The sequence below is a fragment of the Myotis davidii genome, unplaced genomic scaffold, assembly GCF_000327345.1.
Source record: "Myotis davidii unplaced genomic scaffold, ASM32734v1 scaffold112, whole genome shotgun sequence".
NCBI lineage: Eukaryota > Metazoa > Chordata > Mammalia > Chiroptera > Vespertilionidae > Myotis > Myotis davidii.
Window position 1 is genome coordinate 1,221,039 of NW_006284838.1, and position 17,026 is coordinate 1,238,064.

Here is a 17,026-nt window from a genome sequence, read left to right on the forward strand (position 1 = left end):
AGGAATGACCTATAACAGTCTTGGCGAACCTTTTGAGCTCAGCGTGTCAGCATTTTGAAAAACCCTAACTTAACTCTGGTGCCGTGTCACATATAGAAATTTTTTGATATTTATTTTACAGATTTAAATGCCATTTAACAAAGAAAAATCAACCAAAAAAAATGAGTTCGCGTGTCACCTGACACGTGTGTCATAGGTTCCCCATCACTGACCTATAAGAATACAGAAAAAAATGCATAAATTTTCAGAAAGAGTTGAAATCATGATAAAAGTATGAGTAACCAAAGGAGTCCCTCATGTTCTACTGAATCTAACAAGGACATTTCCTATGACTTACAGTAACAGATGGGAAAGAGAATATTATTTTTCCTACTCCTCTCTAATTCCATGTTCTGTTGGGAGGTGGGAGAGAAATCTGGTACAAGGAAACCGCACACTTCAAACCTCTAAACCTCAGGTCTACTGTCCAAGAAATGGCACATCCAAGCAGCCAGAGGGTTTGCAGGTAAGAGAATGTTCCACAAACCTGGAGGAGAATGAGAATGGGAAAGGCCAAAAGAACTCTGAAGATAACCGAGTAGGGTGTGATTTGCAACAAGGGGAAGAGGATGGGATCCATGATCCAGAAAAAAAATAGTGATTTGTAAGCACATAAAAAACAAAACCAGCGATCACTTAAGGCCAATGTGGATTCATGAAGAATGATTTGGGCCAAATGAGCATCTTTTCTTTTTTTTCCTTTTTTTGCTAAAGTTAGATAATGGCACATGATGCCTCATGAATGATATAAAGCTGGGAGGATTAGTTAATATGCTGCATAAAGGTTAGAACAGTTCTGGTCTGGATAGCTATCTTTTTTTTTAGTGGGCACAAAGGCAATTTATTAAGAGAAAACAATAATTTGAAGAGTCCCGTTCACAGAGGGTGACCACAGCAACCCCCCTTCCTATGGGTGCTGCCCGAGGGGATGGGAGTGACATCCTCAATCGGACAGATCTTCATTCCCCAGGGGGCAAGGGCTCATAGAGCTGCCTAGGCCCCTGGCCCAGGGGCCTTGGTCCTATTTCCCCCTGTGGCTGGAGTTTGATGTGAAGAGCAGTGAGGCCCAGCTCCTTGCACCTCTGAGCCACATCCTGGGCAGCCAACATGGCAGCGTATGGAGAGGACTCATCTCGGGCAGCCTTCACCTTCATCCCACCAGTCACACGGCAGAAAGATCAGTGACATGGGCAAAAGTGTCACTGAAGGATGCAAAGATGTGGCAGGCCCCAAATACACCTTCTCCTGCAGCCACCTGAGGTCCAAGGCTGATGACGGGCTCTTCCTTCTTTTCCACCCCCTTGCGAGGTGCCATTTCTGCGTGTCTCCTCCAGACTCCGGCACCGGAAAGAGAGATGGGAGAGGGCGGGGCTCGCTATCAATTTTTAAGCACTAATTATTTACCTCCTTTCATTCTTTCCAGAAACGTCTAAGGAAGATACTATGAAATCCTTCTCATAAAACTGTGGGAACAAGCTGAGAGGAGGTGACTTGGCAAAGATCCGTCATTTACAAGGGAGGTGGCTTCAGAGTTTGTGAGCAAGTCCTGCCCTCCTAGCGACCAGGACGCTGCGGTGCGAAGCCCTGCCCTACGACAAGACACTGCGAGGCCACTCATTTACCGCCGGGGTGAGACGGTCAGTGAAAAGAAGACCTCGGTCTTCACGCATGTGAAGCAGAGACAGACAGCGATTCATGTTCGTTACCTCGGTCATAGGTGCCCTTGTCTAAGCTCCATTTCCAAAGAGGCACTGACAGCAAGTGTGTGTTTGGCGCGAGGGCCCAGGACTCTGCGGGAATCATTGGGTAATTCCGGGTCCACCTTAGGAGCTAACATGGAAAGCACGGAACAGTTGAACACGTGTGTTTCCTTTCACTCCGCACCATCACCCTGAACCACAGTGGTCCATCCTGTGGCCTGGGCCAGGCCTTCCAAAGACAGCCCATGAGGCTGCAAGCCCCGGTGGGTGAGACTCTCCAGAGGGGGGTCACTGGAGGGTCTGAAACCTCCAGTGCGATGCCGGCCGTGTGATGTACTGGTTCTCGGCACACTTGTGTCATTCCACCAACATTAAGCACTATTAGCCCCACAGAAACACCAAAGGCAGAAACTGGGCCGGATTCGATGCATCTTGGCAACATTTATCTCCCTTCTCACCAGCTTATTCAATTTTGCTTTCTTTTATCACATTAGCCCACTGCCTGGCCTTTCAGGAGTTAAAGAAGAGCCTCATACATGACTTGTGCCTAATCTGTTAGGAGAAACACAGGCGGTCCTCTCACTGTTCCCTGCATACCGAGAAGTGGTGGTGAGATGCAATTACATGCCAGGCACCTGGGGGGCAGGTGCTGACCGAGCTGGAACCGCGCCTGCCAGGAGGACAGGGGCTCTGAGTCTGTAAAAGCAAAAAGGGAAAAAAATCCCATTTCCTTATGTACCACATCACATGTGGCACACATATCTTTGGAGATATTTTAGAGACTAATTGAATTGTTCATGGGAAGCAACAGACATCTTTAAATCACAACCCTGCACCCTGGCAGGTGTGCTCAGTGGTTAGAACATCAGCCCACATCCCAAAGGGTATTGGGTTCAATTACCAGTCAAGAGCACTTACCTGGGTCGCAAGTTCAATCCATAGCTCTGGTGGGGGCACTTTAGAGAGGCAACCAACCAATGTGCACATCTATGTTTCTCACCCCCCCGCCACTACTTCCTCCCTTCCACTCTCTCTAAAAAGAAAAAAAAAGAAATCTTGAGGTGAGGATTAACCAAAAATAAATAAAAATAAATAAATCCCTACCCTAATTCCAAATTCTGACCCCTCATATCACCAGCAGGGAGATCCTGGGCCAGTTACTTAACTACTCTGCACCTCAAGCTCCTTTTCAGTGAAATGAAAATAATAACAGTACCTGCCCCATCAGACCACATTGGAATTAAATGAGATACTGTCCACGGCCCCTGACAAGTACTTAGGCTCAATGCAGTATAATGCCGCCATGAATATTATCTTCAATGGTTTCCTTTAGGAAACTAGAAGGCAAATTTCACTCAGGAACCCAAGATTTTAAAGTTAAAGAGGTGCTGGCTGTAACCACTTCACTCGCAAATGCACCGTGCATCTAGGCCGCCTGTACGCCGCCTGTACGCCACCTGCCCTGCCTCGGCTGAGCTCCAGGCTCTAGGCTCTGCAGCCCATCTCTACCTCGGTATCAAGAACACCTGTCACTTCTTTTCCTCTTCTCCCGACCCCGGCCCATCACTTCGGGAGTGTCTCTTTGTCCCTTTCCTTTATTTGGAAAAGAAATCCCGATTTTGAGAGTCTGGCTTGAGAATCATCCCTGCGATGTGCGTCTCTAAAGAAAAGGAAATAGCCAGGTGCCCTCGTCAGGTCAATCACAGAGGATGGGTGAGAACGTACTAACCCACAGAGAGCCCCGGCAAATCCCACGGAAGCCCTCTCCCCCCAGGTCACCACAATCAGAGGACGTCAGGACCGGCTCCTCCTCCGGAGCAGCTTAGCCTGCCCGTCAGGTGGGCACACCCTACATACCTCCGGGGGCCGGTGCCAGGTCGAGCCAGTGCATGAATGAAACAAATGGCCCAGCGTGCGCGCAAAGGTGACCCTCCTTTGTGCATCATCTGTGCCTGCTCTGTAAAAGTCAGGTGATTTTCAGAACAGACTAACCTGACCCCTTCTTCTGCAATCTCTCTTCATTTTAATAACTACAAAACTGAGATCTTACTATCCAGTGGTGAAGAATTCAGATAGAGAGACTATATATTTTATTAACACAAACCCAGTGCTCCCTGTAACAGCCTGCACCAACTGAGTATGTTCATGGGCCAGTCGCTGGCGTCATGGACTCTCTCTCCTCAGCGCTGAGGGCACAGGGCATCCCTGGATGCAGGCCTGCTCCCACCGCTGCCCAGGGAGTGGAGATGCGGCCGGACACAATGTCTCAGTCCCAACCCCGCCACGTCAGCAAAGTCACTACATGTGTGACGGCCTCAGGACCCCAACACTGTCTGTATCACCCCAGCATTACACCTCAGCACCCACGTCTCTCGGTCCCTTGGGATTTCTTGATGGGGCGGGGGTGGTCCCCAACTAGCCAAGAAGAGAGATTCGAGAAGGGAGAAATGCAGGGAGGGAGGGAGAAGGGAATTGTCTTTAAATAACAATAAACATTTCATTTTTCATTGAAACTTTATATGCCATCATCATACAACTTGGGTTCATGATATCCCTAAAATTTGCTAAAAATAAATTAAAACCTTGTATAGTTCTGAAAACAAAATATTCCCACAAAGCCTCTCCTAATATTTTTCACTTGCTATTCTGTCTCTTACTACCTAAATGCAAATAAACTCATATTTCAGCTGTAGTATAACACACGCCCTGAATGTTTTCATGTTTCCACAGCATTTACTCAAATGGGTGAGGAATGTAGCTACCATTCGTAACATTTCCTACCCTGAGCAGCAAAATTTGCTTTCGATTACACATACAATGCACACACACAAAGTTGAGAGCAGCCTAACTTTTACTCTAGACTGCTATATGCTCAGAGTGTAAATACCTAACTCGTTTACAGAAACCCAGCTAAATGGAATTGTCTGTTGGCCGTCAGTGTCCAGGCAAACACTCGGCATGATGAAAAGCCCGACTGGCATGCTGTCTACACAGAGGACATTCCACTTGACAGGTGCTCTACACGCCTGTACTTCCCGGGGTATGTGTTTAAGATTCTCAGACCCTCCCACATCCATTTGGCTTGATGTCTACAGTAACTTAGAGCAGTAAATCTGCGTCAACGTTCAATGACATTATTTTGCCCATTTAGCTACTCATGTAAAGAAAGAAAAACGTTTGTTAAGAGAGAAAATGTTGGCGTCATACATGTTTATAAAAGTACATATGCAGATCTCTCCACACACGCGCACACACACTTTTCTACTCATTCTAGGGAACCAGCTGTCACATGCCACAGGTGTGGCACCTGCAATGCTGCTGGCTGCCTAGGATAAACATCTGACCAGCAGGGGCCTACATCCTGGCTGTTACGCTGTGTACTCAAAGCTCGCCCAAAGGCCAGCAGCTCGGAGTCAGCAAGAACCAGGCCACTCCGCCCCAGGCCTGCAGTTTCCTAGGCTCAAGGTGGACGCAGCAACTCTGGGCATCACAATCCCACTGAAAGTTAGCAAGTTCAGATCACCACACACACGCTCCCTGGTGGCTTTCCGCCATTCCACTCGGGTAAGAAAGCCTTCCCTGCTCCAGGCTCAGTCCCCCTTACCTCCCTGGGCCAGCACAGTGCCCACTCCTAAACCATTCCGGGGTAAGGAGCCGTGGAATCGCCAGGGACGGCCCATCCAATCATAGTTCTTCCCTCTGGGATGGAGGTCTTCACCCAGACCAGCATATCAATGAGCACAAACAGTGAAACTGTTTTCCTATTTCACCAAACTAATGTTACGTAAAAAACAGTACTCCCGTGGAATAAGGCTCACTGTTAGAAACGGAAAACATAGCGCATTAGTACTGAGGCGAGTCTAGCTGGTACCAGGGGTTTTGCTGCATGCTCCTCCCCTGGTGACCCCATTTAAGTCTTGCATCTTCTCCCAGAGGCAAATATCATTCTACAGTTAGAGAGTCAGGCAATTAAACTCATATGAAATTAAGGACTTATTTATCAACTTCTTTTAAAATATTAGTTTAACTTTTGTTCTTATTAAAACCCTGGGATAGCGGATCAGCATAAAAAATTAAGGACATTTATAATGGGATACAATGAAATTTAAGTGGGAAATTTAACAAAATCGAAGTCGACCATAATCAGAAAGAACTGTTTTTGGCAATTTTGTGTGTTGCTAACAATGTTTATTGACTAAAGTGTTCACGGATAACCCGAGGTAGCTACTGTTTTAAGCCTGCTTTTTATACTGCATATTACATGGTAAATGTTTCCCCATGCTGTGATTTGAAAGAAGTGATTGTAATGCCTAGATTGCTGAAGATTTGTGTTACCAAACCTTTGCAAGCATTTCCATTTTGAACTCCCTCACACAAAAATCTTTGAACACAATTTCCTTCCCCTCCTCCTCCCTCCCTCTCTTCCTTCCTTTCTTCCAGTTAGAGGCCTGGAAGTGGAATTGCTGGACAGAGTAAGGAAACACATTGAAAGATTTTCATATCCAAAAATATTTCCACCCATTTCACTCTCCATTTAATAATGTTGGGGCCTGGCTGGCATTGCTAAGTGGTTAGAGCATCGTCCTGTGCACCAAAAGGTTGAGGGTTCGATTCCCAGTCAAGGGCACATACCTGGGTTGCAGGTTCAATACTGCCTGGTCAGGGTCCATGCAGAAGGCAACCAATTGATGTTTCTCTCTCACATCTCCCTCCTCCACTCTCTCTGAAACCAATGGAAAAAAAATGTCCTCGGGTGAGGATTAAAGTAATAATAATAATAATAATAAGTATTATAATAAAACTAGAGGCCCGGTGCACAAAATTCATGCACTCAGGGGAGGGGGGGACGTTCCCCAGCCTGGACTGTGCCCTCTCACAGTGCGGGAACCCCATGATTGATCTTCCCGAAGAAGCAGACCCGGCCCACCCATCCGGGGCTCCTCGATGGATTGTCCGGCTTTTAATAGTATAGATTTACTGCAAAATTGTTAGGGACAGGAAAAGCTCAGGTTTTCTGTAAACCATTTTACTCAGAGGGTAGATTCGGCCAACCCTGGAGATGGAGAGAGAATCTGGGTCTGAGAGATGCCGTGGGAGCCTTGGCCTGAGGAATTTCTAGTGCTTGGCTGGTCAGGGAAGAGTTATGTGGGAAGTCTGCCCTGGTCCTTTCCTCTGACTGCTGGCTCTTTATAAACCATATCCTGTTCTTCCCCCACATGGCCAGCCACTCGGATCTGAAGGAACAGCCTTGGCTGCCTTTGGTCTCCAGCCATTGGCGCAGGTAGGCATCACGTGAACTCCCATCCCTAACCTGCAGCACTCGGCCTTCGTCCCTCACCTATCACTCATCTTCCCCAGTGGATGAAAACTGTGGGGTTCTACTGAGGTGCCTCCACTTCGTAGTCACAGAGCCACTACCCTCATGGGATTAGCAGTCCATCCCTTCCTTTTCATCTAACTGCCCACTACCTTGTCAACACATTAGAATCACCTGGGAAACAACAAAAACTACTGATGTCACCACTGCCCTCCAACAAAATGAATTCTAATTGGACAAGGGTGGAAGCTGAGCACAGATATGTGTATTTGATAGCTCCCCCTGACATTCTAAATGCATCCATGTTTGAGAAATATGATAACACCCTCACCAGTGCATCTAGAAGAAACGCCCTCAGTTTCTAGGGTGTGGGTATTCCCTGGCCAGAATTTTAGGGTGATGCAGGTGTCTATACCTGCTCCCCTACCACCGCCCTGTGAATAGCGCTGGCTCTTTCAATGGGTATCTACTCCCTTCCATTCCACTCTCTATACATTTACCTTCTCAAAATAGCCATTTGCACACCTAACAAAACTGGGGAAGACTAGATGCCTAAAACAATTCTTTCATCTCCATCCCCACCCCAAACCCTGCTCATCCGTCAGTCCTCCCCATCTCAGTTCATGATCCACCATTCCTCCTCTTACTCAGCACAGAAAACCTAGGAGGAAGTTTTATTCCCTCGTTCATGTCTTTTTAAAAAAAAATACGTTTTTATTGGTTTCAGAGAGAGGAAGGGAGAGAGGGAGAGAGCGATAGAAACATCAATGATGACAGAGAATCACTGATCGGCTGCCTCCTGCACACCCCACTCTGGGGATCGAGCCTGCAACCCAGGCATGTGCCCTGCCCGGGAATGAAACAGTGACCTCCTGGTTCACGGGTCAATGCACAAGCACTGAGCCACACCGGCCGGGCCATTCCTGTCTTTTCCTCACAGTAAGTCTTTTTCTCGCCATCCAGAGCACATCCAGCCTGCCGATCCCTCACTCCCAGCGCACTGTCTCCTTCCTAGCCGAGGTGCCAGGGTCCCTTGGCCTTCTCACTTGTCTCCGTTTCCAACTGTGGCCCCTGGAGGGCAGCTGCACACAGCACCCAGAGGGACCTTTCACAAGTAAAGAACCTCCCTTACCCCAATCCCCCAGGGCTTTCCGTTCAATAAAATCCAGTGTACGCTCCTTAAGTGTCTTACCTTGACTCCCTCTCCCATGTCACTCACCACTCTGGGCAGACTCATTATGCCAGGGGGCTGGCCCGTTCTCTGTCCCTCAAAGCCCTGGCACTTCCTTTGTTCTCTTTCTTGTACCCTTCAGTCCCAGACACTGCCATACCCTTGCTTCATCTCCTCATTTGGGGACTCAGTTCAACTATCTGGACTTCATCTAAGGCCCCCTGAACACCTACATAAACGTAAACTTTCCATCCCATAATCCTGGTCCCCACTTCTCAGTGGTTGCGGGATCCCCTCTCCAGAACGCTCCCGGGGGACAGTGCTTGGGCCAGTCTTCTTCCTACTGCAGCCCCGAAGCCAGCCGGGTGCTAAAACAACACCTGGCAAATAGCAGGTGCTTAATAAGTAGTTGACAAATAAAGAATCTTGGTAGGGGCTGTGTGGGAGAGGAGCTAAGCATGCTTGCTCATGTCCCTAACTTAGCGGAACAGATTTGTTCCCCCTTAAGCCATAATAAACAATTGTTATCACACAATGTTTCAAAAATAAACAGAAGAAAACAAAGTCCGGAATTCTCACTCTGTGGAAATTAAATCTACTACCATATTTGAATTTTAAAAAAATATTTACATGGAAAGAGGAAAATGAGAAATAAGAAAATGTCAATGGGATGAGTTTTAGCTTTCTCCAGAAATAGAACTCATCCTCTTTCATCTCAGCATATAAAACCTCACTTAATAGTCTGCAGAATCTATCAAGATACACTTTGGGAAAAGAAAAAAGAAATACTTTGGAAAAGCATTCTTTCCTCGGCATTGAGAACCGGTTCTTAAGAGCAATCAACCTGAAGAGAAATGGCAGGAGATGGGACAGTGAGAAAATGAGAGGAAGGGCTCTTCACGCCTCAGAGGCACGCTGCCCCCGCCGCCCTGTTTAGTGTGTCAGGAACGGAGACATGGGAGATTGACATGTGCTCACTCTCACACTGAGCACCCCGTCACCGGGGCCGCCACACCGCAAGCGCCTGCAGGTTGGGGCTGCCTTCCTCAGGCTGAGGAATTCAAGCCCAGATGCCTGGGAACTGATATTTACTGGGCACCACTGTTGTGGGATTTACATTTTCACAGCATCCTTCTCCTCCTCTTCACGGGGCTTTCCAACTGAATTTGTTTTCAAACCAATGGTTCCTAAGTACAAAACTAAATATTTAAGGATAAGTTTAGCTCCCCGAAAGAAAACACCAGCTCACAACATAAACGATATTCAGCCTCTCGCGATTTCAATTGGCTCTGATGCTCATACATCCGAACATCCCTTGGTCCCCAAGGCCTAAGTTAGCAAACTACCCACACCTCGGTTTGCAAGATGGTGGGATACCTGCAGATGTCACAGCAGTCTTATGGGCTACAGAACAGCCGTTAACTCAGCTCTTTAAAATGAGGACAGCAAGACCCATGGAGACAGACCCCACTAAACTCAGATATCTAATAGGAAGCAAAACATGAATTCTCCCAGACTTAACAGCCACTGCTCTTTCTACAGTACACAGCACAGAGAGACATTATAATCATAAATCACATCATTAAAAGAGTAACCATGATCAAAAGAAAAACAACAACTATTACAAGCATTCCAATTCTAACTGCGGGTTTTTGACCTAATTAGATGGCAACAGCATCAGAAAGTGGAAAACAAAACAAAAAGTTAACATAAACATGAAATGACATCCACGCGACCACCAGACTGAATTGGTGGGGGTTCCCTTCAGACAGCTGAGCTTAGGCTGGCTGAGGGCATGTGGACCAATCCTCTGACCATGCAGCTCTCTCAATCCGAGGTGTCCTTAGCATTCAGCAGTGTCTGATGTGAGTGTGGGTGATCCGCCACGGCAGGGGCATCTGAGCCGGACAAACCAAGCAGGTACTTGGAGCCCCGTGTCTGTCTCCCTGCTCCTCAGGGAGAGAGGGAGCCAAAGGGAAGCAGACGCCAAAAGGCCGGAGCTGCAGGATGCTGGTGCTGCCCTGCTCTTTCTTGGCGGTTCTATTTTTGGAGTGTGACATTTGAAGATCCGGTGTCACTGCGTGATCTGATGCTCCCCACCTCTCCACCGCTGCTGGGGTTCCCTGGGTTTCCATGGCACTTCTTAATGGGAACAGCAGACTCTGGCTCCTGGAGACAGTGCTGTGGCAAGGGAAGGGACAGAGCTGCTTGCCTGCTCTTCCCTGGAAGCTGAGTCTCGCCTTCAGCCCAATGCCCACAGTGTGGGGCAGAACAGTGTATTGAAATAAACCAAGAGGACAGAACGTTGAGGGGCCCCCAACAGGACAGGGACGGCAGAGCTGGGGCAGAACCCGGCACTGTCCACACACAGAGAGAAGTTAGAACTCAAGTGCTCTGGACTTCCAGACAACTACTGTTTTTGCTCAGTGTGTATGTGTGTGTGCAGTGTTCGTTACCAGCATGTCACTAGCTATGCAAGTGTAGGCTACCGTGTAGCACTGGCTCTACTGATGCCCAATAACCCAGGATGCTCCTGCCCCTCAGGCACACAGTCAAGAATAGCTGCACCTTATGACCCACCTTCTTTCCGCAGCACTATCTCTGGGTTTAAGGGTGAAGAAACGTTGCTATTAAGTTACACCAGGCAGCTTTGGTACTTCCAGGCCTCTCCTCTCCCGACAGCATCATGGGCCAGTGAAGCCTGGATAATGCAGAGGTGTATGGCCATGCAGTGTACGCAGCCAGGAAACACTCACAGACCCCACCTTCCATTTCATAACCATCTAACATCGTTTACTGTCACTTGTAATTAAAGGAATACAAGATAGAACACAAGACAGTATTTCAAACCAGCTGGTTGGCAAAGGGCTCCTTTGGTAGTTGGGTGGTTTTGTTGTTCCTGGTATGTAGCACCTATGATCATGGGGGCGGGTATGGGAAGAAGGAACATTCTGACACTGTGATGCAAAAATGTGAATGAGAACATAGGAATTTGGATTTTAAAAATGTAAGTTTTTTGGTGGAACTGTAATTGGTACAGCCACTACAGAAAATGATAAGATCCTCAAAAAATTAAAAATAGGACTACCATATGATCCAACAATTCCACTTCTGGGAATATATCCAAAGGAAATGAAATAAAAAAGATATCTGCACCCCATGTTCACAGCAGCATTATTTACAATAGCAAAGACATGGAAATAACCTAAGTGTCCATCCATTGATAAATGGATGAAAAAGCTATGGTGTATATATACAATGGAATATTATTCAGCCATAAACACACACACACACACACACAACGAGAAACTCCTACCAGTTGCAACTACATGGATGAGCCATGAGGCATTATGCTAAGTGAAATAAGTCAGACAGAGAAAAACAAACACTATATGGTCTCACTTATATATGGGATCGCAACAGCAACAACCAAAAAAGAAAAAAACAAACCAAATTCATAGAAAATCAGATCAGACTGTGGTTACCAGAGGCAGAGGTTTGGGAGGGGAAATAAGAATAAGTTGGTCAAAAGGAACAAACTTCCTGTTATGAGTAAGTCCTAGGGATGTAATGTACACCAGGACTCCAGCTAGCACTGCTATGTGACACACAGGAAAGCTGTTAAGAGAGTAAATCCTGAGTTCTCATCACAAGGAGAAAATGTTCCCTTGTTTTCTTCTTATTCTATCTAGAAGAGAAGATGGATGTTTGCCGAAGCTACAGTGATAATCATTTCACAATACGTATAAATCAAATCATCATGCTGTATACCCAAACTTATATAATGATGTATGTCAATTATTTCTCAATAAAACTGGAAAAATATTTTAAGAGCATGTGAAAGATACAAGAAGAAACAGACAAGCTTTTGGCTTACTAATAACTTCCTTATAACTCTTCAAAATGTGATTTTTGTTTTAGTGGCAGACTTATTTTTAAAGTAAGCTTTGTTTGCATATATATTGGCCAACAGTTTCCATTCCATTATGTGGCTGAATTTTATATAATAATGACCAAATTGGAGCAAATTAAATTCTCAAATGGTAATAAGCTCTTTATATTTTAGTATGTCAATATACTTCAGCACAGAACCATTAAAATAAGGTCATAGGTATTCTGACATAGAAATATTTTATCATAAAGTGCAAAAAGACAGTGAAAAGAATATTACAGAAAAATTTCATTTCACAAAAATATACATTTCATAGAGCGAAACCTTGGGCTGATATTCAGCAAAAAGATATAGTAATAAAAGAAACTGCAGTAGACTTTTATTTTCATCTTATTGCTTATATTTTCTAATTTTCTATAGTGAACATGTCCTGTTAGTAATAAAGAGGAAAGGGGTCCAAAAATATATGAAATATTAACCACCTCAGATTTTATTTAAATGTCTCCCTGACGCTGGCACAACTCAGAACTGAGTCCAACCAACAGATGGAACCACATTCCCATATCGAAATCCACATCCCAATCAGCATGCAGGAAATCAGACTTTACAATAAGATGTTTATAGTAGTTCCTTAGAAATGCCATTTCTTAGTCCTCTGTTGTTCTTATGACACTGTAAAATTTAGCAACTAGGAATTCTGTTTAATGAAGGGAGAAAGACACTGTGATTATATCTAGAACTGGATGAATTTATTTAAACTTGCAAACAAAATATTTTGCATGTGGCAGTAATTCCCCCAGGTCTCCTTTACCTCTATCTTTGGAATCAATTTACTTTCACATGTATATAATATACTAGTATACACACACATACATATACATATACATATACATATACATATATGCATGTATACTAATATATGTACACACATATATATATACTTTGCAATAATAGACCTACAGCTGGCTACCAAGCTCTGTATCTGTCACAAGATAAGCAATTCTTTTGTAAAGCTGTTAACAAGCGAAGTTCAGGAAACTGTGGGTCATAATCACGCCCCCTATGTTAGCACACCAAAACATGTGTTTTACTAACCACTAAACTGCAAAACATCCTACCAAAAATATGCACACAAAAAAGCCTTTGGGGGGGGGGGTGTGGAGGGGAGCCAGCAAATCAAAAACCCCACTGAAATTGTAATCTCAAATTTAGAACTTGGCCTCAGGAATCTTTGCCACAAGGAGACTCCGGGAATGTCTCCTCCAACTGCCTCACATATAGGAGAAACCTGAGATTTCTGAGACTGAGAACTGAGCAATGGAACTGGGCCTACATTCCCACACCAGGCCCAGGGGCCTTCCCACTGTCCGTAATTGCTTGTCTCCCTTTAGAAATCATTCTTCTAATTAGCTTATTTCCAATCTTTCTTGGAAGCTAAGGGGGAAAAAAAAGTAACGATTAACAAGATTAAGCAAAGGGACATAAACTTCCCTAAGGGAACACCCCACCCACCCCCTCACCCCCGCACCCTCTCCATGGGCATCACCTCCTGCTCATCAGGTCCCTCTGTTCAGTGTACAATGTGGTGCAGCACGGCAGGGGAAGAGGTCCACTAGAAAGTGGAGATTAAAGAGCCTTCGTGATCTACCGGCTCCAGAGTCCTGGCTCAGACACCTCACGGGCGCTGTTCTCTGATGCCACAGTGTCACCCACACCACGCCTCGGAGAGGCAGGACAGGGTCGGAAGCTGGGCCACGGCGCCCCGCTCATCAAACAGGCTCCTGAGAACGGCTTTCCCTCTGTGAATCTCTCTCTTCCAGGGCCCCTGGCAACAATTCTCCTTCATCAAAAGCAAAAATGGATCAAACATTCAAACAGCCGGATTTTCCCGACACAAAAACATCTCTATTTTGGGAAGGTTCAGAGGTTCAGCTAATTGCATGTAACTAATAACTGAAGCTTAAAGTGAACTTCCCGGCCCAGCAGTGCAAAGAAATGGATGGAGCCACGAGGGCACTCTTCCCAAATGCAGCCTGCGCAGCTTACACTCGTGCAATTCATTTCATACCTTGAAGCTGATATTTTGAGAAAAGAAAGCAGTTCTGGCTGGGGGACAGAGAATCTCATCTGGCAAAGGAGTAATGTCAGGGGAAAAGTGGAAAAAGTCAGTGGCAAACTTCCACAAAGTGATTTTACAAGAACTGCTGGCCAGAGATGGCCTTCTCTATGGTTCGCTCACTAAGAGACTCCTGTCAGCATAAAGCGCTCACTGCACGGCAATCTAATTCAATTTCCACCACGGGATGGAGCCCATAAAGACTTTCTGTACCTGGCAATTAGTCTTCAAATGCTACCACTTAGATATGCAGCAATTTTATGGCAACTGGGATGAGGACACACATATTCACTGTGAGTAACATTTAACAGCCGCACTTATACATTGTAGAATACAAAGGAGTTAGAGTTGCGAATTGTATGATATGTTGGGTATGTCCGCATTTTTGTATATGTGGGCTAGAGGGAGAAAATGCAAACATTGTGGTATGAGTGAAATTTGAAGAAGAAAAAAGTCCAGTATTTATAAAGTCTGTTCTGATAAAATTATAGTCGTGTACGCTCTTTAATAGATTTTCAATATTTTTGCTCAAAATATTTAAGGTGTTGCAACCAAGCATCAAGTCCTTATCACCCATATCATTTTTTTAATTAATGAAGGATTTCAAATTGTGAAAAAATTTTGCAAGTTTCTCCCTTCCCCCGGTTCAATTAAATGAAGCGCTTCGGCTCCTCACCAGCTCCACTGGGCGGAAGGCATAACCCCGGCCCTGCCATTCTGGCAGGAATTGTTCCGATGCCAATCCCTGCGGCCGTCAGCTGCAGAAAGCCCACCAGAAGGTGCCGGCAGGAGCGGTGCTTTGCAAGACTGGACCATTTTTCTTTAGGGTTAACGGTTCTGTGTTATCTGGTCATTTAGAAGTAATAGAGCTCTTTAGACTTTTACAACACTCAGCCATTTGCAGTGCATTGTCGGAAGCAGCATTTCATTATTTATCATAAATTACTCAGAGCTGCTCGCAATGAAAGATGAGCATCATTGTGGTACCAGAAGGTCACAGAGAAGCCTACAAAACCAAATGATGAAGGGGAAACACAGATTTAACACTGGCTTCGTTAAGACCCCCATCTACAGCTCTGCGTCCTTCCTTTTGAAAAATCTCTTCTGATCATATGCACAAAGACCCAAACAAACAACTAAAAAAAGGTACCCTTACCTAAATAAAAAATATAGATAAAGTGAAACTATGCCAAGCAAATCACATTTGCATAGATCAGCGGCTTATTATAAATATTGACACCAGTGAAAATGATCTGATCGGTGAAAAACAGGAGAGAAGCTGTTGGCTATTAATACCAATTTAACATCTGCGCTTGCACAGTGTTGCAGCCCCTCTGTCTGGTAACAACGAGCAACCAAGTAAGCCGGCTGGAGTGATGGAGCTGATTCTAATCTGAAGGTTCTTCTTCGTGGCGAACAAAGTGGGTGACAACTAATTTCAGCTGCTGACATATGTAAATGAGTGGGTGTGGTTCTTCTGTGTATGGCAGGAGCCCCCTGGCAGGCCCTGTGAGAGCCTCATCTTATTCCAGACCCATTCGGGCTGGCTGACCAGAAGCGCCTCCCTTCCCTCGCCCATCCTTCACCACGTGGTGAGCACATTCAGGGCATCCACAGGGCACTCCCTTCTGAAGGCTCTGCGGTGTCAGCAGGGGATCCCCAAAAGGTGCTGAGTGGCTCCTGGAAGGAGGCCCTCAGCTGAAACCAGAAGGTAATGTGGCCAATCAAAGGACAAAAGAGTTTCTGCCTCTGAAATAAGTGATGGCAGACACAGGTTAATTTAGGTGAAGCAGTAACATCCAGAGTTTCTTCTCATTATCCTCCTCACACCTCTACTTGCAAATGTTTAGATATTCGAAAGCTACTATTTTGGGTTCTATCTCGAGCTGTGTTAATGTGACTACGGAAAAACTAACCATTTTAAAACTTGGTAATTCTACCGTTTCTTACAGAACTTTGAAGAGACACTGGAATAAAGTCAAGACTTAAAAACACTCAGTGTATGGGAAGGCCACACCTTTAAGTGATTTGGGACAAAACAGCCTGGGAGCATCTTTAGAATTTGCTACTTGTTCCTCCTTAGAAATTATCCTAGAGACCTTGCGCCTTCTGAAAATTCTACAAATGCTGTGCCAATTCCTGCGCCAACCCGACCATGGTTTCCCACAGCAGCTGAGGTACGTCCTCCCAAGGCCTCCCTCCTCAACCAGGCGCTGACTGAGGAAAAGGTGAGGCAGCCACACTACTTCCGAGGGAGACCCTCTCTGCCCACCAGACTCGTCATGGGCTCCCACACAGGTGGGCACATGCCCACTTCCACCTTTGTTAATGCCCATTTACTCCCCCGGCCTCAATTCTCCATTTCTCTGCCTAAATAAATTCTCCCTTTAAACCAGCAGTCACCAACCGGTGGGCCGCGGACCACTGGTGGTCCGTGCGGTCCGAAAGGTTGGCGACCGCTGCTTTACACTATCCATCTATGTCCCCCCTGATCACTGCTTTCTGAAATGGCCTATATACTTTTCAGTTGAAATCACACACTTCAGCACTGAATTATTCCCTGGAACGTATGTTCCAGTCTTCTTGACAAAACCATAAATGCAGATGATTAATTATCTTTCTTGTGTGTCATGCACTCAAATGCACCCAGAACAGTGATAGCAGCCCCAGACACAGTGTGGTCCCCCATGTGTGACACCTGTGAGAAGTGTGGTAGCTGACACTGTATCAGACACACTCCAGATCCCACGAAAGAAAGGGTCATGTAATACAAACACAAAGCACCCACCCG

The 17,026-nt window shown here is 45.7% G+C and overlaps 1 protein-coding gene and 1 pseudogene across 1 annotated transcript in view; both read right to left on the minus strand.

The window, feature by feature from the left end:
- NRG3 (neuregulin 3) overlaps positions 1-17,026 on the minus strand; it is a 1,107,294-nt gene that overhangs the window by 1,077,957 nt on the left and 12,311 nt on the right. The window lies entirely within an intron of this gene.
- On the minus strand, positions 854-1,405 carry LOC102772532 (annotated as a pseudogene).